Source organism: Python bivittatus, unplaced genomic scaffold (assembly GCF_059951505.1).
Source record: "Python bivittatus isolate LINGU-HERP-01145 unplaced genomic scaffold, Pbiv_v1 ctg000810_np1212, whole genome shotgun sequence".
NCBI lineage: Eukaryota > Metazoa > Chordata > Lepidosauria > Squamata > Pythonidae > Python > Python bivittatus.
Window position 1 is genome coordinate 4811560 of NW_028277111.1, and position 22230 is coordinate 4833789.

Here is a 22230-nt window from a genome sequence, read left to right on the forward strand (position 1 = left end):
AGATTTGTTAGGCCATTTGGCAAAAGGAAATTTTTTTACCAAACTAGATTTGAGAGAGGCATATTTCAGGGTGTGTATAAAAGCTGGGCACGAATGGAGGACCGCATTCCGCTGCACCCTGGGACACTACATGTATAGAGTCCTCCCATTCGGATTAAAAGGCGCACCCGGGGTATTCATGCAGCTGATTAATGAGGTCTTGCACGAGTTCCTCTACTGAGGAGTGTTGGTATACTTGGATGACATTTTAATCTACACCGAAACAATGGAGGAATACGTGAAATTGGTCAGGAAAGTGCTGGAGAAACTGCTAAATGCGCAGTTGTATGTAAAATTATCCAAAGTGTGAGTTCCATAAGGATTGCATTGACTATCTGGGCTACAGAATATCTAATAAAGGAGTAGAAATGGATCCCAATAAGGTGCGGGATGTCTTAGCTTGGGAGGCCCCCAAAACCAGGAGACAACTGCAAAGTTTCCTTGGCTTTGCCAACTTTTACAGACAGTTTATTCCTAATTTTGCACAAGTAGCCCTCCCTCTGACTGATCTTTTAAAAATGAAGGACAAACCCTTGGCAGCTGCAAAAGCCCCCAGCGCCTCTTTAAAATGGACAGCAGAATGTCATGAGGCTTTTGAAACCCTCAAGAAATTATTCACTGTTGAACCCATCCTAAAACACCCAGACCCAGCAAAGCCTTTTGTTATTCAGGCAGATGCCTCAGACATAGCCATTGGTGTCAGAGTTCCATCAGAGATTTCTTTATTTAGGAGAAGCACACAGCATCATAGTTTGTTGAGTCTGACTCAACATAGCAAAGCCTTGTCTTTTTAAGCCCAACTTCCCCCCCTTCTAGGTTTCTATTCCCGCTTGCAGCTCTTCGTGCCTTGCTCCGGTTCTCACACCTCCTGGCCTTGGATGTCTGGTTCAAGATAGAGATAACGGCACCTGGCCTCCTCTTTCCCCTCCTTTTTATGGCAGGTCAAGCAAACGGTTAGAATAACATTCCCAACATTTCACTATTGATCTATGGTTAGCAATAAAAGCAAAAGTATGGTTAGTAATAAAAGCACATTAAAATAATTGAAGATTCTGGTTTGCGTAGATCCTGACAATTGGAGCAGTCATCTTACAGAGGGATGAGGAAGGTGTGTTAAAACCATGTGCTTACTTATCTCGCAAGTTCACTGAACCTGAACGGAGGTGGCTAGTATGGGAAAAGGAAGCTTTCGCAGTGAAATGGGCTTTAACAAATTGGCAGCATTTACTGGAGGGAGCGGAAGAATCTTTTGAGGTGTGGACGGATCATAAAAATTTGGAGGCTTTGACAGCCCCAGAAAGTTGTCTCCTAAGCAGATAAGATGGGCACAATTCTTCAGCAGATTTAATTTCACTTTAAAATACATCCCAGGAGGGAGGAATTTCTTAGCAGATGCGCTCTCCAGGCTGCCCCAGCACAATAGCCAAAGGGAGAAGGTGGTGTCAGCTGTAATCCCAAACCGGCAGGGGCCAGAACTGGCAGCTGCAGTCACTAGATCACAAAGTAATGCCACCAAAACCCTCCCCAAATCAGAGTTCTTAATGGACTTAAATCGATTCCTGGAACAGGATGAGTGGTTCCAGGAGAATAAGGAGGAACTAACCCAGAGGGAGGGGGCATGGTGGAATGCAGATAGACTGTACGTGCCCCAGGAGGCTCACAAAATGGTACTACAAAGGTGCCATGATGATAAAACAGCAGGACACTTTGGCTTTGTCAAAACTTTACATTTACTCCGCAGGCAATTTTGGTGGCCCTCGCTCAGGAGAGATGTGGCAGAATATGTAAATACCTGTCCTGTATGCGCTATGGCCAAAAGGCAAGGGGGGAAACCCCGTGGTTTATTACAAACTGTGGCCTGCCCTGAAAAACCATGGAAAGAAATAAGCATGGATTTTATTGTAGGCCTGTCAGAGAGCCGGAAAATGACTGTGATTTGGACTGTTACTGATCTCTTCTCTAAACAAACTCACTTCATCCCGTGCAAAGCCATTCCTTCAGTGCCTGAACTGGCTGCCTTGTTTATACAACACATATACAGATTACACGGTTGTCCTGAAAGAGTGATCAGCGACCGGGGGGTCCAGTTCTCCTCTAAATTCTGGAAGGCATTTTTAACCCTTTTGGGGTCTAAGCAAGCAATGAGCTCTTCCTTTCATCCTCACACGGACGGAGCGACAGAGAGGAGGCATGCGGGGTTGGAACAGTATTTGTGATGCTTCATAAACCATCAACAGGACAATTGGGTGGACTTATTACCTTATGTTGAAGTGGCTTACAATAATGCTGTACACGATAGTACTGGGCTGTCCCCTTTCCAGATTGTATCAGGGCAAGGATATGTACCTATACCTGAACTTCCCCACGCTCAAACAGGGGTTAAAACAGTAGATGAATGGGGTAACAGGATAAGGGGATTGTGGCCTATCGCAGAAAAAGCGATTGCAAAAGCTAGAGAAAGTTATAAAACACAAGCAGATAAGAAGAGAGCACCACATGAACCGTGGAAAGTGGGGGACAAAGTGTGGTTATCTACCAAGAATCTGAAATCTTCCAGGCCTTGTAGAAAGCTTGATAATAAATACATAGGACCTTTCACAGTGGATAGAGTAATTAACTCTCTGTCTGTACACTTGAAACTCCCCAAACCCCTCAGGAAGATTAATCCTGTCTTCCACAGTGAACTATTAAAACCCTACAAGGAATCTGATAAATGGAGGCCGGTAGTGGCCCCTCCTGAACCTATTATGATTGAGGGGGAACAACACTTTGAGATCAGGGAAATATTGGACTCTAGAAACTTCAAAGGAGACATTCAGTATTTAGTACATTGGAAACATTTCCCTAAATCTCTGGCTGAATGGGTCTCCAAAAGACATGTTAAAGCTCCTGACTTAATTTTGGACTTTTATAAGAAGTATCCTAAAAAACCCAGGTGAATGTGTTGAACTCTATAGGATGTATGTTTTCATAATTCCAGTTCCTCTTTTCTTATTTCTAGGGCTCCTGGCCAGCGTAGTGAAGAGGGGTTTTTGGGGGAGCAGTATGTCAGAACCTGCATTACCCAACTGTTGTTGTTTTCCATTGTATTGCATTCGTTGGGAGTTGGATTGATTTGTTTCTGCCACTTGTAAATAAGGAGGGGGGTGGCTGTTAATGGTTGTAAGGGGAGTTGGGAAGCAGCTTAACCATATATGGGCAATTTAGACTGGCTTGATTGCCGGCCAGGCAGCTGGGGCCCAAAGAACCAGGAAGAAGCTCGGGGAGGAAGGAGAGCGGTCAACAACAGGTGAAGAGGAGTCACGACGCCAGGCAATAAGGGGAGGGGGGATAAATAGAGGGAGGTTTACCCAAGGCGTTAGTTTTAGCAATGTTCTGTTTACAAGCTACATGTACCTCTTAATAAAGAAGTATTTATCTGACCCAAGCCTGGTTGTGTGAGAATGCTTCAGAACTGAGAGTTGGACATCGTGGACCCTTCTCATGTGCACGGACTTCAGCTCCAGTTCTCAGTGGTCCTGAAGGCATTTATGGTGTTGACCTTTCAGACTTGAGGCAACACACCATTCTACGTTCCCCCTGTTCTGATTTCGTCAAAGGTAACCATGGGGGAAAGTCCCTGGAGATTGGTTAAGAAGACAAAGCAAATTACCATTATTTTGAAAATCTCAGCTCTGGGACATCCTGAATTTGCTCTGTGGTTGCCTGTGGAGCCAGAGAAAATGTGTTTTCCAAAGTTCCCAGATGTGTCTCCCTCATCTCCAATGCTTTTTTGAAGGGAGAGATTTTAGCTACCTTTTCACCACAGAGGAGGATTCTGAAGTAATGGGCATTTTAGGATAACTCGACCTGATAGGTTTGAAGGTCTTGGATGTTGGAAAAATATGGGGATTCAACCTAGCCTGTCTCACACGAGCACAGAGGGAGGGGCGGCTCCACTGCGGTCTAGCTTTGCTGCTTTGTGTGGGAGGGGCTTGAATCCCGCCTTTTTCCCGTTTCTCTTTTTTTTCCTTACCTCATGGCCCTGCATGAGGGAATCCTCTCTCCTCCTCATGGCTTTCTTACTTCCATTCAGGTTGCCTACATTCAGAAGCATGTAGGTTTCGTCCCAATTTATCACTCGCACACACAGGACCATTTCTACTATGAAACTGCTTTGTATGAAGATCTGAAAATAAACTCTGAGCTATCTTTTATTTCTCTTTTACTAATGTGTGGAGAGTGTTTATTTTGATCTGAACTTAGTTAAGCCTTTGTGCAAGTCGGAATGCTTCTACTCCGCTAAACTACTAAAACTAGCTGAACGCTGCATGGGATCTTCTGTTACTAACATTTCAGAATCCCAACATTGGACAGGAACAAGTTAATAGGACTGATGAAATGTGCTTGTTGTTACATTTAGTCACAACATTGTCAGGCACATCCTATTCTTCCCATAGTTCCTGCTTGAATTATTAAACTCGAATTTGGGGTACATAAGAAGCCATGAGCCAGCCCTGTAGCTGAGATTCTCTTGGACCTGAAGAAACCTTGTGGAATCTCCCATCTTCCATTCCGTTCCTGCTGGCTGGGAAATCCTGGGAGCTGAAGTCCACACATCTTAAAGTTGCCAAGGTTGAGGAACATTGGTCTATATTGTGATGGAATGGACTTATGAAGGCCAGGCTCAGGGAGATAAGCATGTTCTTAGCCCCCATCAGGAGCGTGGGAAGTTCAAGAAGATGAGGCTGGCACCTCCCTAAGGAATTCATGGTGTTGTGTCTGGCTGGCTTGGGAACTAGGGTTCAGTCTGGGGAGATTGATGTCAGGTTCAGCCCAAAGAACTCCAAGAGACAATGCAAATACAGTTCTGTTGTGTTTATTAGCTACAACCTCCAGACAGAAAATCTGATAGATATGCCGTATTCCAGGGAGACCACAGGATACTGGTGCCCTGCCACCAATGAATATTGTCACTGTGAAATGGGGGATGTTACAGGTTGAGGTTACTGACTACCAGAAGTTTATAAGTAAAATTAACAACTTCCTACCAGTCAGAAGAAGAGTATGCAAGTCTGAGATATATACTCAATATCCTAATTTGCACACAGAAATAAGAACATTTAATTTGATTTAGCTCCATATAAAAAAAGAGAAGAAAAGAAGAGAAAAAAAATCCTTGCTAGACTTTTACCACTTTTCCAAAGAAATTTTCCAAAACAAAATTTATTCTGGGCTTCTGAGTGGAGGAAAATGGCAGACTGATGCACCTCCAAAGAGGGGGAATGATGCTGAGGCAGAGAACTGCAACCAGGTGGTGAGCCTGAACCAGCAGAGCTTCTCTGGACAAGGAGAAGCCAAAGAGATCACCCATGTGTGCTCTGGAAGGCATCTCCTCATGAGGAAACCTGCAGAGACCTCGTGAGTAGAGCACCAGGAACCAAGGGAGAAAGATCAAGCTCAGAGCCTCAAACGGAGCCTGTAAAGGACACTGGGTCCACCCAAACTCCACTTTCTAAAACACATTTGAATTATAACTATTGAAAAGCTATAGAGGGTTTCAGAGCAGCAGAATAAATAAACCTCCTGGTAAGTGTTCCTATGACCTGAATAAAGGGAAACAGAAAGAAATAAGAACAAGGATTCAAAAATCATCTACAGGAAAAAACTTGCTAAGAGTTTGGACCATGAAAATTTAAAACAGATAAAGGGTTAGCTGAATTTGGACTTTGCTTCTTTTAAAGCATTTCCAAATTAATTAAACAAACTAAATAAATAAATAGCATGAACCTCCATAAGAAAGAGGACTGTTTGGGTTTCCAAAGAAAAATGATTGGTGGATTTTTCTAAACAAAAAGACAAGGTCATGAAAGTGCACAGATTGTAGAATGTGTTGAATGGGACGAAAGAGTTAAGGCTATAGAGAAAGGGAAAAAGGAAAAGAAAGGCTCCCTTTTGGCTGTGGCTTTCTCTTTTTGGACAACTTAAGGGTGAGGGAGAGAGAGAGAGATGGCTATTATCAGGAAAACCGTGATAGAAGGGAGGAGAGGATCACTAACCCAGCAAATACCAGGAAAAGGGGTTCCATCAGGGATGTTATAAAGAAGGTTTGAGGAACTGGGGAAGAAGATTATGAAGTCAGGGACAACTTCAGTGACTGAATTTGTTAAGAAAGACCTGGCTGAAAGATTAGTAAGTATGGAAGAGAAAATAAATAAAAAAGTGGGCGAATCTGCAATACAAATGATTGGAGGAGTTAAACAAATCGAGGACAAAATGGAGATCCAGGAAAATAAGATGGAAATAACCAGAGAAATGAATGAAGACCTGGATGTGGCATCACTGGAACCAAGAGAGAAAAAAATCCATCCGAGACTGAGAGTAGATTTGGAACAACCTGGGGAAGCCATTAAGGAGAGGGCTGCTGAGGCTCGAACAGAAAGTACAGAAAGGGAAGAGGAAAATGCGGGTGCAGAAGCGGACGGGGGCACAGAACCAACACACACTGTGTAAAGATAAAAAGTGTTTCAGGAGATAGACCTGTGCACTCTGCCAGGAAGACAGCAAGAGATCAAGTTATTCAACCATACTTCAGTACCAAGTTAATCCTGCCCAAAGAAACATCTATTAGAAGACAGGCTACAGGGAAATAATATAAAATAGACTTCTTTGATTGGGGGTATGTATGAAATGTATTTTCATAAAAACTTGAAAATCCTGTACGGTAACCAATCTCCTTCTACCTCCGGCAGAGAGCGGGGCTAGTGAAGCTGACCCTGTGCAGGATCAAGAGATGCGTTGCCAATGTTTCAAGAGCAGTTTGAGCCCCAAAAGCAAGATATTCACAGAAGCTTCTTTAACCGCTTTCTTGAAAGGGAAAAGGTGGCATAATACTTCTGCAATCTCAGCAACTAAGTGCATTTATCCATGAGTTTAATAGGATAGAATTTTATTTTATTCTCTTGGTGACCTCTCTCAATGATCAGAAAATGGATCTAATGACTGAGTGGATAAGGGAGGTTCTCCAGATGTTCTCTACTTGAAATAGTGTCCAAAATCCTCACCTTTCCTCAGGCTGAGAGAGCACCATTACATCATGCCTCACTCAGAGATACAGACTGGCCATCCTGCATGAAACTGCTGAGTTGTGAATGTCAGATTGTGAAGTCTGCCTATTCATAGCAGACTGTTACCCAGTGCTGATGAACAACTGAAGCCTATGTGACAGGGTGAAGTGCCTGGCTGAAGGGAGTGATTGCAGATGACTCAGCACAAGACCGAGAGCACATAGGCAGATAAGGGAAAAGGCACCTGTATAGCGGCACATCTGTATATGTCTTGGTTACAGAGTATAAAAAGAGCCAGGAAAAGCAGAGGAAAGATGTGTTTTGAGTGCAGGGGCTGCAGGACATCTGCTGGAGAGGATGTCACCTGGTAAACACATAGCGGAGTGGGACCTGCCAAGCCCAGAGATTCCTTCCAGCCCTGGGACAAGGAGGAAGACCGAGAGGAAAATCCTGGAGCAGCTTGTGAAAATTTTGAAAGACCAGGAGACGGACTGTGTTGTGTAAGGAGAATCAGATGCTGAACAGTGCAACTCCGTGAGTGAAAGGCTTTGTTTGGCAGCAAGACAGCCAGAAGAGAACTCACAAGACACTCCAGTATCAATCACTGAGATTAGGAGGGGAAGGGAAGCTGTAACAAAGCACAACCAGAAAGTGACTTGAAAAGGAGGAAAATCAAGTAGGTTCAGACTTGATTTATAATATATGTCTTATACTCTTCTGTGCATACTGGTTTTATAAATAACATTTTCACTTGTACATATTAGATCATACTTCCTTATTAGCAGATTCGTGTCTAGAATAAATTCCCTCATTTCTTTAAGTACTCTCTTTCTTGCACGTGTATGCTGGCTGGGAAATTCTGGGAGTTGAAATCCACACATCTTAAGTCGCCAAGGTTGACAAACACTGGTCTAGATTGATATATGTGTCAACTAATATCTCTCCCTTTACTGCGTTGTGTATTTTGCATTCTGTAAATTTGCTCTTATTTTTATCCGCCTTGTTCATTGAATTAATGCATTTGGAAATAGATGATCAATCTGTTTTGACAGCTCTTTAAAAAATTCCTCCATCCCAAATGACAGAGACGGGGATCTTCTAATACCATGTCTTAAGTCCTACAGCTCTGGGACTATTCCTCACTTGTGATGTAAGCATAATTTGCTGTCATCTTCTATTTGCCCCAGACAAGAAACCCATAGGGTTGGGGGAGGGTGGGACTGGCCGATTGGTTTCCAGAAGTTAGGTGGTGGCAGCTGATTTACTGAACCATCAATTCTGCTGGAGGTAGAACAAACCCTACCGGAGGGGATTTGGAGAAGGAACCTCTGAAGCCTGATTGATTATAAACATCTTTAAAAATGGAGGAGAATGACCAAAAAAAAAAAAAAATGCAGAAAAGAATCAGATGTTGATTTATGTTTTCATTATTAGCTGCTCCTTTACATTCAGATCTGGTCTTAGCAAAATAATGTAGCACTTGGGGAGGAAGATGCAGCCCAGCAGGCCAGCGCTGGAGGCCAAGATGGAGAAGACCTGCACGGCCACCATGTACCTGCCCTTGGTGCTCAGGTAGGTTGGCACAAAGGAGATCCAGACGCTGCAGAAGACCAGCATGCTGAAGGAGATCAGCTTGGCTTCATTGAAGGCCCCGGGCAGATTCCTGGCCAGGAAAGCCATGGTAAAGCAGATGGCAGCCAGGAATCCCATGTAGGCAAGGGCAACATAAAACATGGAGATAGACCCTTCATTGCACTTCAACACAATCTCTTCAGGCTGGGAATGCATGTCGGAACCAGGAAATGGGGCGGAGACAACCAGCCAGATACTGCAGATGATCACCTGGACACCTGAAGAACAAAGGATGATGGAGTTGGCCAAACTCCTTCCCAGCCATCTCCTCACTCTGTTTCCAGGTTTTGTGGCCAGGAAGGCCAGCACAACTGTGACCGTTTTGGCCAAGACAGAAGAGACGGCCACTGAGAAGATGATATTGAAGGCTGTTTGTCGGAGAAGGCAGGTGGCTCTCCTGGGCTGGCCAATGAAGAGGAAGGAGCTCAAGAAGGAAAGCAGGAGTGAGGCCAGGAGGATGTAGGAAAGGTCCCGGTTGTTGGCTTTGACAATGGGAGTTTCTGTGTATTTAATAAAGATTGCAAACACAAAGGCTGTAGTTAAGGAACAGAAGAGTGCAAGTAAAGCCAAGGTGATTCCCAAATATTCTTTGTAGGAGAGAAAAGTTACTTTCTTAGGCAGACATTTATTTCGCTCCTTATTTGGATGCTGATCTTCTGGGCATTTGGTGCAATAATCTGCATCTGAAGAAAAGAACAGTCACAATATTTTCATCTACTGATTTATTCTTTTCCATGACACTAAAATATTTTCTAGGGTAACTGCTTAGGTAGAAGGAAGAGAATAGCAAACGGGAGGTATGATGTCAGGAACTGGCCACTTTCATTACACACCGTGCGCATCTATGTGGTTTTAAATCCTGGTAGGAACTGAGGCTAACGAGGGGCTGTGCTTTCCCCAGTTCATCATCTTTTGTGTCATGAACAGAGCAAGCAGGGTAGAATAAGGTGGCAGAACATTAACATGAAGTACAGTATCTGCTAAATATTCACCTTTCACCAAAGAGCTGCCCATGTCCTCTGGAGTCACCCACCTTCCTGAAAGGAGAAGGTCCCTTCTGCACAGGGAACACAGTCGTAGCAACAGACCAGCTCCCCTTCCTGAGGCACCTTGAAAAATCCAGGCCAACAACTTTCCACACATCTGGAAGAAGGCAGACTCTGAACAGAAAAATGGGGAAGGGAAAGGAACACAGTTTAGGGCTGGCTTATTGAAGGATGGGAATGCAGGTCAAACCTGATTTAACTTAAAGTCTGCAACAACTGTGAACGTTTTTATGATTGTATTTATTCTGATCATGTTACTGTAATATGGATGCTTTATTCCTCTTAAACTGAGAATTGCATCGTTGTGGTTGTCTAAAATATCCAAGAAAAACATAACATCTTTCTGCCTCTTCCATCTTTTCTAATACAGTCTTCATTTTTGGGTTTATTCTGAAGGCGTCCTAGGACTGCTAGCTTCCCAAACGAATGTATAAGGTACGACATTTGGAAAGAGTTATAAAAATAAACAAGCAATGGCAGCATTTTAACCAGGAATCCAAACCCAAGTCCCTGAAGTGGGTAAAACAGTGGAACAGGTGACACACACACTTTAGGGAGAGATTCTCTCCAGTGACTGTGGAAGTCTTCACAGACTCTTCTAAGTGAGGTGCACAGAGAGGGTGTTACTCTTATTAGGACTGTGGTGACAAAAAATAGAAATGCAGTGAATGAAATGGTTTTTCCCACCTTGTTAAACCTTTGGGGCCACATAATGGCATCTTGGTCAGTGGCAAACTTGGGTTCCTGGGATTTCTGCCTTGCAAAACATCCAAATTTCACCCTGGCAAGAGACCCATTGGGAAACCACAACCAGTTCATAATGTCAAAGTCAGCTGCCAGCTGTCGGTTCTTGTCCAGATATACCCCCTCCATGGAAGTGTTGTGAAACTGGGGCTTTTGCAGGAAAGGATGAAGCTAGAATGGGAAGAACAATATCATCAGCAAGAAAAACCTGCAGCCTTTTATGGAAGAATAGCTTGATCTCCATTACGCCATTCTCAAGCTTGCGTCTTCTGATTCACTAGATGAGTAAAGACCTTCAATCAATTTCTTTCTTTCTTCCTTTCTTGGTGACCTTCCATTCTGGTCACTTTCTGGACATATCAATACAATTGTCTTGCAAGGACATGAAAATAGTTTGCCATTGTTTTCTTCTGAGGTGCTTCGTAACTCTCTAGTTCAGTCTGCAGCCCTGGGAGTTTCTGTGGAACTCTCACTGAAGTACTCAACAGGCCCAATCCTACTTGCTTTAATTTATTTATTTTATACTGAGCTTTAATTTTATTTATTTATTTATTTAGTTAATATGCTGCCTCATATTCAGTATCCTAAGGATGCTTACATACAGTAGCATCCCCTCCTCTGGCTTTTCCCCATAGCAACAACCATTTCGGTCTCCACAGTTCTAGTCCAACATCTTCACCACTACCCTGAGAGTTAAGCCAAGACCCAGAAGTTCCCAGATCAGAGATGGTAGTGATGGAAAGAAGCAGCAACTACTAGGAACACCTTTCTCTCAATGGCTGGAAATGATTTTACACTTTCTGCTAAGGCAGCCATGAAGGTTTTCAATAAACTGGAGAAATATGCGGTGTTGATAGAGAGGCAAAAGCTTCCCTTGAAGGAGTCCATTTACAGAGCAGGAACTCTTCCAAATACAGAAGTAAGAGATCCACTTCATAGGGCCTCTTTTCTTCCCCAAATCTAACTATTCTACGCCATGTCTGTCTCAACCTCAACCTATATAGTATGCAAAACTAGTTCTTAGAATAAATACTTCTAGAGAAAACTCTGATGCCCCCGTATGAATATGCTCTATTTACCTTACCATCCTCCACAACTGATCGTAACCAATAGCCTTATCGATAGTGATAGTGACTGTTGTGTTTCACTGAGGTCTCTTTGATGGAGCAAGAAATACCTGCCAAGGTTGCAGCCGTTCCAGTTGCCCGGCATTTCCACCTCCCTCCAGCATCCTCCCCTTGGATCTGGAGAAGCAGGCAGCATCTAAGGCCCTCGCCACAGCCCAGATGGTGTTGTAAACATGATGGCTATCTAGAGAAAGGGTGTCTTCAATCTCCTCCTGCAATAGAGTATCCAGTTTTTCTCTCTCTTTGCACCTAAGCCACCTTTTAGCAGGGAAGGAATGCTTTTCAGATGAACAAGGAAAAGCTTTCAAGGCAAACTGAGTGATTGAAGAGTAAAGGACTTCAGCTTTGTCATATTTTATCCAGTTCTTTGTTTGGATGGAGAAGGAGAAAATACTGTCAATGTGTCGGAAAGTGTTATGACTCAAATGCAAAGTGAGGTCCCACATAGCTGTTATCACCCAGATTTTTCTTATGGAAGGTTTTAACATGAATTGAAATAATTGGTCAATTACGTGCATCCCATAGAAATAGATATTCTGCAAAGTAGACTCTGCATAGTAAATATATACGTTGACTTGTTTCCATCTGTGGAATAAACCAGTTTTTATGTTAAATGGATTCGTGTTCACCATTGTGATCCTCTGCACAAAAACAGCACAAATGCTATTTCTGGCCAGTAAAAGTGCTAGAGTTTTCAAGAACTTTTCTCCATTGTCAGTTTCTGGAGCAACAAGAGCCACTGAGGTCCATTGGAAATAGCGCAGCAGCTTAACCATCCCTGCGTATTGGATCCCTTCTTTTGGGAGCATCCGGTAGAAGAAAGGAAACTGGGTTTTATCATTCATATCATCAGAAACAAAAGTGTACGAGATCTGGAGAAAATGGAACGAAGTGGTAATAGTGAAATTAAATTTCATATGTTTCTCACTCTAAATCGTAATTATTTCTAAATTGTAAATTGGAAGGACAGAAAATAGAGCTGGTCCCCAGTTTCAAATACGGTGGTACCTCGGTTCATGAACGCTTCTGTTCACGAACAATTCGGTTCACAAACAGCTCCGTTTGCAAAATTTTGCCTCCGCGAACGCCGGATCGGGTTACGAACAGGTTCCGTGGCCATTTTCCCTCCCGTGACACGTGGTCATGGCTTCCTGTAGGGAGGCGGACTCTCCCTCCAAGCAATATCCGCCTCCCCACCCGGCTTCCTGTCCTCCATGCCAGAAGTCGCGTCGAGCAAGGTTAGTGTTCTCTCTCTTTGTGCTGTACTTTGTGTCATATTTTGCGGTTTAAAAAAAAACACAACATGGTTCAGAACGGATTAGCAGTAATTACATTGAACCTTATGGGGAAATTTGATTTGGTTCACGACCAATTCGGTTCGCGACCAGAGTCGCGGAACGAATTAAGTTCGTGAACCGAGGTACCACCGTACTGGGGTTTTGTGCGGCACTGCTCTGGGAAGCATCATATGCACACTGCTCAGGTTGTTTCAAATGCCCAGAGTTAAAGAGCAATTCTTTTATTTTTCTTCTTCAGAGTTGCCCAATATATACCAGGTGCCCTGAAACTTTTTTTTTTTTACATTCTTATTGTTTTGTGTAGATTCATTTACATCGTTCATTTTTTAACACAATGATTCTTTTTTATATAGTAGTTTTATTAAACATTACAAATAAAAAGATGAAAACTAATATAAACTAAAAAGAAAAGAAAATAACTAAGAAAACTAAAAGAAAAAGAAAAAATAGAAAGTGCAGGAAAGAAGAAAAAATAGAAAGAAAAATAGAAAAAAAGAAAAAATAAGAATAAAGAGAAAAAAGTATATAAAGAAATGACTCCCACTTCCCCTTCATCACAACAATTATAAACCATTTTTGGAAAATATCACCTTCTCTTAAAATATAACAAATAATCTCTTCTTCCCATATCCCATCTCCTATCTATAAACTAATGCCTAAATCTCATCATTCAGTCCTGGTCAGCAAAAGTCCATTAAGGGTTACCAGAGATAACAACATATCTATTTTAACCTTGATCTAATAAACCAACTTTAAATTCCTCCCTTTTACTTTTAACAATCTTGACCTTTAACCCCTTCAAATAATATTGATTATTTGAATCCAGGAACTCCAACTTACAACATAGCGAAAGAACTGACAAAAAAGCTTGGACACCTCACAGAGAACAGTGAATATTCTATCAACTCCTCACTGCAGTGTCTCCAGAAAATCAAAGATGTGCACATAGATGAAGATGAAATTATGGTCTCATTTGATGTCAAAGCACTCTTCACGTCCATAAACCAGTCCAGAACTAGCGAAAGAATCCGTATCAGCTGTACTACACAACACACCCGACTTAACCAAATACACCCAGATTGAAATACCCAGAATCATGGACCTCATCAACCTCTGCCTCACCACCTATTTTCAATTCGATGGACAAATATACCAACAAATCAGAGGCACACCCATGGGATCACCACTCTCAGGACTCAGCACAGATTGTAATGCAACGCCTAGAAGCTATAGCACTGCCACACATACAGCCTAAAATATGGATCCGGTATGTAGATGACACATTTGTTATAATAAAAAAGAAACAACTAGAGAAGACACATGAAACTGTTAACAACATCTTCAAAGGAATAAAATTCACCAGAGAAGAAGAAAACAACAACACACTACCCTTCCTGGATATCCTCATCAACAAAGGAAACAACAGGAAATTAGAAACACAACTCACACCAATCAAGTACTCCACTACCAAAGCAACAACCCAACCTCCCACAAGAGGAGCTGTGTAAGAACATTATTCAAGTGAGCACAAATGCATTGCAGCAACGCAGAACAGCAGAAAAAGGAAAAAGACCACCTATACAACATCTTCCAACAAAATGGATACCCACGTAATTTTATCAAAAAGTGCCTGACCACTCAACCTACTACAACACAACCAACACAAGCTGTGAAAAGGATAACACTGCCATACATCAGAAACATCTCAGAAACCACCAACAGATTATTACAACCATATGGCATCTCTGTAGCACACAAACCAACAAAATCACTCCAAAATATCCTAAGTAAACCAAAAGACCCAGTTGCCCAAGAAGAAAAAACAGGAGTCATCTACAACATACAGTGTAAGGATTGTAACAAACACTACGTAGGACAAACAGGCAGAAGACTAGCAGAACGCATCCATGAGCACCAACCATGAGTCAGAAGACGTGATGAAAATTCCTTAATTGCACAACACATGGACAGACTCAACCACAGTTTTAATTGGGAAACTGTCAGCATTTTAGACCAAGCCAAATCCAAATATGCAAGAGAATTCTTGGAACCCTGGCATTCAGATAAGGCAGCAATTAAAAGACACATAGAGATTAACAACACCTACATACTATTCAAAAGAGACAAAAGACCAGAAGATCACCTCACCAGCATTCAATCACCAGCAATCATCTCCAGCAATCATCACCCAGATAAGCAAAGGTCACCACCAGGCACACAATCAAGCAGTCAACAGATGCTAATCAAGGAACTACCAGAAGAGCAAAACAGAACCCCCAACCCTACCAGCACTGGCAAAGCAGGCCACAGCAGATAAATAGAGAGCAAACCTCATCCCATTTTAGCACTGAAGATGTTACCTAGCCAGGTAATGAAATGTTTGCAAGAAAAGAACCAAGCTCAGAGAACCCCAAGGACTCCACAATATTGATTTCTTTTCATTTTTTTCTTTGTCCCTTGTCACAAAATCCTTCAAAACCTTAACAAGTTTCTTTTATAGGAAAGTTATCCAGGTCTCTCTTTTGAGTTGTTATTTGCATATCCCTTTTAATCATTAAGACATTAGCTAGTTTCATTTGTATATCCAGTGTAGCACCTTTTTGCATACCGTTTGTGTAGCCTCTCACTTTCAAATCGGTCTCAGACTTTTCTGGCAAAACTTGTTTCTCTGCCATAACATCTTTTAAACATTGTCTATCTATAATGGTAGACACTCTTAAAGTTATCTTCTGAGTCCATAGTTCACAAATATCCTTCAATATGTCTAATGTTAAAGTATATTGCTCCATTCTGAATTAGCAAGTCAATTTTAAGTGTTCTTCTCCTTTAATAGTAATCTTTAGTTCATTCTGGTTCCCTCTAATGTACAACCTTCAAAATCTCATCCTATCATGTTTTTTTTTTAAGAATTCAAAACAACAGCATTTTCCCACAGGGTTCTCACAGGGAAGGATTCTAATAATTAATTTCAAAATCTTATTTCAAATCCATCTGGACCCTTAGTCCATTTGTAACTTTCCAAAATCAACGTTCTGATCACACTTTTTCTGTTTATTCCAACAAAAGAGAGGTTTTTTTTTAAGTCCTTAAACTTGTATTTAAAACTTCTTTTGCTAAGGATTGAAGGAAACTCACCCAGTGCTATAAAACGTATTGATTCAAATGTTCCTATTACCTGAAAAGCAGTTATGAAGCAAGTTCCAAGAGAGATTAAGAAATGAGGCTCAGTGGACCTTATGTCCGTACACGCTGCATTATGGCTGTGAGCTTGACTGAAATGAGTTGACTCCCAGCTGCTCAACTTACAAGCTGACCACAAAACCCTCAATTCCTGCAGTCTACTCACAAGGAGCAGCCAGGGTACAAGTGGGCAATCTCATGATCTCTCCTTTTTCTGGAGGGACTTTGTCAGCTGGAATTCACCATCTGGCTGCTGATCACCACCACAATGTCTTCCCTGCTCCTTCAGGGACATCTAGTTTGCCACCGAAAGTCCCAACACAAGCTGCCCTTAAGCTTTTTGAAGCCAAGACATTATCCCAGCTGTTATATGGACTCAATTCAATGTAGGAATTAATTAACAGAACTTGGAATCATAGTATTTTTCACTGGATTGAAGATGCCTCAGAAGGCTGATTGGTGCTTCTAATATATCCCTTCATTCAACTGTTGAGTAATATTGTTTTGGGCACTGATTTGGCATTTCAAATTTCCTGCATTTTGATTCCACAAATTCATTGGAATAAAGAAGAAAAATGAAAGACAAATTTCTGCCAGAAAGCAGAAAAGCTCTGTAAAAGCATTTATGATCACCTTTTAGAAACTATTTTTTGTCCCTAGTCCAGCTTGGAGATATCTCTTGTCCATTTGCTAACTTCTCTGGGGGATTCCTAAATCAAAATCAACCATGACCTTACCTCGAACCCACAACTTACCACACGTACCTGTGGGATTTTGTAGATACTGAGCATGGTTGCAGTATTGCGGGAGAGGTCAGAATCAGTCCCTTCAAGGAGAGCCAGCAGATTTTTCTGTCTTCCACATTTGTAGTTTGGAACATTTGCTTCTCCAGCAGAAAGCAGGTCCAGCAAGACTTCAGCATTCATCTCTGCATTGGAATTACTGTCCTGGACGTTGTAGCCCAGAGTGATGTTGGGTAAGATCAGGGGATTCTGGTTGATCTCGCGGACAGCAATCAGGAAGGACAAGAGGTTCCATATATTTAGTGTTGGATGCCTGCAAAATGGATGATGTACCCCATCATTATTTCAAATTTAATACGAAGACTTTTTCCAGGTTTCAACACCATGATCTCCTTTAAAAGAGAAATAACAGAGATGGGCATTTTGGAGCTCTTCCACGCATACCTCCCGACAACAGCTTTAGGAGAAAAAGGAAGTTCTCAAAAGATTTATTAAGCTATGGAGATACTTATGATGACCTTTTGTAATGGTGGCAGAGCGTATCATATATGTCTATGTCGGTGCCTGAGAAAGGAAAGAGATTTTCCAATCTCTTTCTCTAAGAATTTGGTTTTTTTGTGTTTTGTTTGTCTCCTTAGATATATATTGGAATTGAAATCTGTGCAACTTACAAATCAGGGTTTCTTATATCACGATTTCCCTGTATCCTAAAATGACATGGAGATTCAGGCAGGGGAAGGATTTCATTGCTACTCTAAAACTCTTAGCACTATTGCTGGGTTTTAATATTTGGGAGAGTTCCATGATAGCAAACTATTGTATTGAATATTGTCCCCACCTGAATAGTGATTTTATTTTCCCTTTGTAGTAACTTTGCCCACAGTTCAAGATGTACATGAGGCATATAATTCACAAGTTCATATTAAGGCTGTGGTTTTATTAAGCCAAGCAGCCTTTCAAATCCTCAGGAACTCTCCATCCTTCCTTAAAAGAAGTGGTAAAAAGTGAGAGGTTCTTGACTGACATTTTGAAGAACAGGTGATAGGGAACCAAACACATCCACGATTCACCTGAACCAGCATCATTTCCCCCTTTAGTACTTATTTTTGACATTGGGAGGTCTTTGTTTTGATTTTACCTTCCTGATTAATTTGTGGTTACTAATAAATGTGGTGAGCTCATTGTTCATGTTTGAAGAACTTCACAATCCCAGAGATAGATTTTAGATATGGGTTGTCATGTTTAATTTTCATCCAGTGGGAAATATGTCCCTTATTTCAAGCAACCATTCAGGTTCACCTGCAAAAGACTGAAGGAGAATGCTGGCCTCAGCAGATATACTTCCTTGCCGTGACCGTCAGTGTCCACTTTTTGCCCCCCTCCTCTCTGCTGAGTCTCTCTATCTGGTGAGACACAGTTTTTGATATTAGAACAGATGATCCAACCCCCCCAATTTTTCTGACCAAGTGGGGGCCTCTGCTTCTGCCTCACTCCCCCCATTACCAGTTTCTGATTCTTCTCTTCTCCCTCCTGGTGCTTCTTCATTTCTCCTGCAAGCCTCTCTCTGCCTCTGGCTGCACAGTTTGCTGAACACAGCAAAGAGAACCCCTTTCCTCTTTTCAATGATGGGAAACTTCTGAGAGGGGAAGAAAGGTCCTCCTTCAACGTGCACAGAACTCTTAGAGATTAATAGGAACAGAAAATCCATGAGAGGTTTGCCAGAGTATATATGCAAAGAGCCCTTTCTGCCTATCTGAACAGCAGGCTTAGATGTTTGCTTTGGAGCTGAACGGCAGGATGCGTTATTGTTCTATTTGCACATTTCTGTTTGCAGTTGAGCCAGCTGCATACTCTGAAGAAACAAGTTTTACCCTAGGCGGTGCTTTAGCCTTGATGCATCCCCAAAGCCTCTGCCTCTCTGACAGCAATTTAGAGCCTGGGAAGAAGTCGTATTAAATTAGGCAAAAGTAAAATCAGTTATGGACGGATTGGCAGCAAGGCGATCTCCACATAATGACTCACCAGAGAAAAGATTTGCTGGAGGGAATCACGCTGAAATTGTAAGGTGGTCGTATAGCTTTTCTTGCAGAGATGACGCCACCGATGACAACCTGGCCTGGCCGGAAATGATTTTTCCATGCTGCTCCATGTTCCTTTAAAGTCAAGGGGCATTTTCTCTTTGGCATCTCCCAGGTTAGGTGGGGAAGCAGAAGCAGAAAAAGGAGGAGAACCATTCTGTACATATCTGGCACACCCTCTTGCTCCACACAGGCAATTAAAAAAAAAAAAGGGATTAGAAAGAGCTCAAATCTGAGGCCTCGATGGGTTTCTGGATGCAAAGGGAACCCAGGAAAAGATTTAGATCTGAAGGAGATCTTACAGAATGAATCCTTCTCAGGTGTCCTTGTCTTCAACTTCAACTCTCAGTGGTGCAAAAGGCATATATGATGCTATCCGTTCAGACCTGGGGGCAAGATGTCATCCAGGGTTCCTCTGTATCCTGATGTTTGTTTCAAAGGCAATCTTGGGAAACATCCCTAGAGATTCATTAAAAAGGCAAAGCAAATCACCATCATTTTGAAAATTTGACCTCTGTGGCACCCTGAATTCATTGTACTTGCATGTGAAGCCAGAGAAAACATGTTTTCCAAAGTTCCCAGATGTGGCTCCCTCATTTCAGATGGTTTTTTGAGGGGACAAAGTTTAGCTAACTTTTTTCCACAGAAAAGGATTCTGAAGCAACGGAGAAAGATGGCAGTTGACTTCATACATTTGAGGGTTTCGTTAAAAGGATCCAATGAACTGATGATCATTATTACATTTAGTGACAAGCTTGTCAAGCAAATTGCATTCTTATCACAATTATTTTTGAATTATTACATTCACATTTAGGGTACATAAGAAACCACCAGCTAGCCATGTAGCTGAGGTTCTCTTGGGTCTGAAGAAGCTTGTGGGATCTCCTGTGTTCCATTCAGTTCCTGTGGCTTGAGGTATGAAATTTAGCTCCATGAGTCCTCCCTATCTGAATCATACTAATGTTGTCAATATATGTATCCCAGCTTGTCCTCATGAAGTCTTCCATGCTTTTCCCTAAGATTGAATGATCTAAATATCACAACAGGAGTGAGAGATTGGGCAAATCAACATAGGCTCCCTTCGCTGGCATGAGGACAGCCCAGTAAATGTTTTCAGAAGATGTATCTGTTAGGCACTAGCCTTTGTTTATTTGTCCACCACTACCGGTGGATCTAATTAGTCCTTGAAAAGATCTGCTGGTGAAGCTAAAGAATGCTGCAATTTTAATTTAAGTCCATCGACCGAGGAAACTTGCCAAATGTCTGGGGGTTCCTTCACTTCCTTGATCCTGGATCCATGCACCCAAGCTTTGATGCCCTCGACTTTCACAGCAGTTGGCATGCTCAGTAGGACTTGCTTCGGCTCAGACCACTTCGGCTCAGTGCAGGATGGGACCAGCTCCTTCACTCTAACCCACTGGCCTGGCTGGGCAATGGGTGGTACGTCAGGAGCAATTGGCAGGGCGTCTCGGACCTGCAGGGAAATAGAGGATAGAACGTGCGCCAGCTTCTGCAAGTATTGAGAAATGTTCTTTTCACCAGTCCAGGCAGTTTGCACTTCATGAGATACAAACGGTCTCCCATAAAGCATTTCAAAGGGGGACAGCAATAGTGGCCCTCTGGGCATAGCCCTGATACATATTAAAGCAAGGGGCAGTATTTTGGGCCACGGCAACTGAGTCTCCTGACAACGCTTTGCAAGCTGAGCTTTTAAAGTACGATCCATGTCTTCAGCCCTCTTAAGCCCTGGCTGAAGCCTGAGGTCTGTAATTAGAATGTGAATACCAAGGAATGTCCAGGAATTTACTGACTTGCTGAGTGACTTCAGAGGTGAAGTGCCAGCCATTATCTGATTTAACCCTTTAGGGACCGAGAATCTTGGAATGATGTACTCCACTAGGGCCTTAACCACTTTTCCTGCATGCTGAGATGAAGCAGGGAAGGCTTCAGGCCATCCGGAGAACAAATCCACAAAGACCAAAAGATGATTTTTGGGTCCCTTTTTTGAGAAGTTCAGTAAAGTCCACTTGCCAGGCTTCCCCTGGGTATTGAGCAGTAGGGAGGTGGCCTGGAGGGGTAGGTTTATCACTCTTTGGGTTATTTCTGTGGCAGATAGTACATTGAGCCACAGCTGATTGGCAAAAGTGCCTCAGCTTCTTGTTACTGTATCTTTGAGAAAGCCACTTGAAAAGAGGTTTGGGGCCACAATGGGCCATGGCATGACTTCTTCTGACAACCATCCACAGGATTGAAGAGGCAGTTGAACACAATTGTCAACAATCTACCACCCATCCTTCCACTTTCCTTGTGGATCAAGATGATCTCTCTGATCATAGAGAGGGGAAGTGGGTGATCGGGCTTTACAGGAATGAGGGGCAAAAGTTGGTGAGTTTCTGCAGGCATGACATCACCCCCACGAGCAGCTTGTTTTGCCCAATAATCAGCAGCACGATTGCCATGGGAGATTTTACCTCGATCAGTCTGATGGCCTCTGCAATGAACTATGGCTAATTTGGTAGGTAAACGGACAGCAATAGCTAGTTTTTCAAGAAGAGGTTTCATCTTTAGAGCTTTGCCATCTGCCCCCACATATCCTAGGGCTTTCTGATGTGTTAGCCTCTTCTGGTGGTCGAGGCAGAAGGGTGGCTGGGTTGAGCCATTCACAGCGAAACAGTTTAACTGAATCATTTTCCAAAATTAAGCTGGCATATTTAGTCAATTGGGCTGAAGTAGCCCATGCAGCCCCTTCATGGATCACTGCCTTGTCGTGGCGAAGGGGCTTGCGTAACTCAGTGAAGCCATGAGCTATACCGTGCAGGGCCACCCAAGACGGACAGGTCATGACAGAGAGTTCTGACAAAATGTGGTCCACTGGAGAAGGAAATGGCAACCCACTCCAGTATCCTTGCCAAGAAAACCCCATGGACAATGTTAAAAGGCTAAAAGATATGATGCCGGAAGATGAGCCCCTCAGGTCGGAAGGTGTCCAATATGCTACTGGGGAAGAGCGGAGGGCATTTCCAAGTAGCTCCAGAAAGAGTGAAGCGGCTGGGCCAAAGCCGAAAGGACGTTCAGCTGTGGATGTATCTGGAAGCGAAAAGAAGGTCCGATGCTGTAAAGAACAATATTGTATAGGTACCTGGAATGTAAGATCTATGAACCAAGGCAAGCTGGATGTGGTCAAACATGAGATGACAAGATTGAACGTCGACATCTTGGGAATCAGCGAACTGAAATGGACGGGAATGGGTGAATTTAATTCGGGTGACCATTATATCTACTACTGTGGGCAAGAAA